This window comes from Somniosus microcephalus, chromosome 29, assembly GCF_052327205.1.
Source record: "Somniosus microcephalus isolate GS21.2 chromosome 29, FLI_Smic_1.0, whole genome shotgun sequence".
Taxonomy (NCBI): Eukaryota; Metazoa; Chordata; class Chondrichthyes; order Squaliformes; family Somniosidae; genus Somniosus; species Somniosus microcephalus.
In genome coordinates, this window is record NC_141015.1 from 27,013,141 (window position 1) to 27,013,540 (window position 400).

Consider the following 400-nt stretch of genomic DNA (forward strand, 5'->3'; position numbering starts at 1 on the left):
CGAAAAAACGGGCGCAGACCTACCAATTTCTATCCCCACATTTCTTCCAACAGCTTCTCCTGCTGTCCCTCCAGTCATCTCCTGTGGACCCCAGGTCTCTATCCTTGATCCCTCCTTTTTATTTATATCCTACCTCTCAACAAGTGCATCAAAAAACTACGCCTGCCTCCAGCAAGCAGCTCCATCACTCCACCTCCTCTATCAATTCCAAGGCCGTTGCTAAACTCCACAACCCCCTGGTGACATTATGATCGAGAAGAGCCAAAAATGAAACCATTCCCGTAACTCCCTGTTAGACAGCCTGGAGAGAGGTATGTTGGACATCTTGGGGAGTTAAAAGTTTAACAGTTGAAGTTCTTTGTTAAACAGGATGACATTGAAGTGTCGTGAGGAGAAAGCA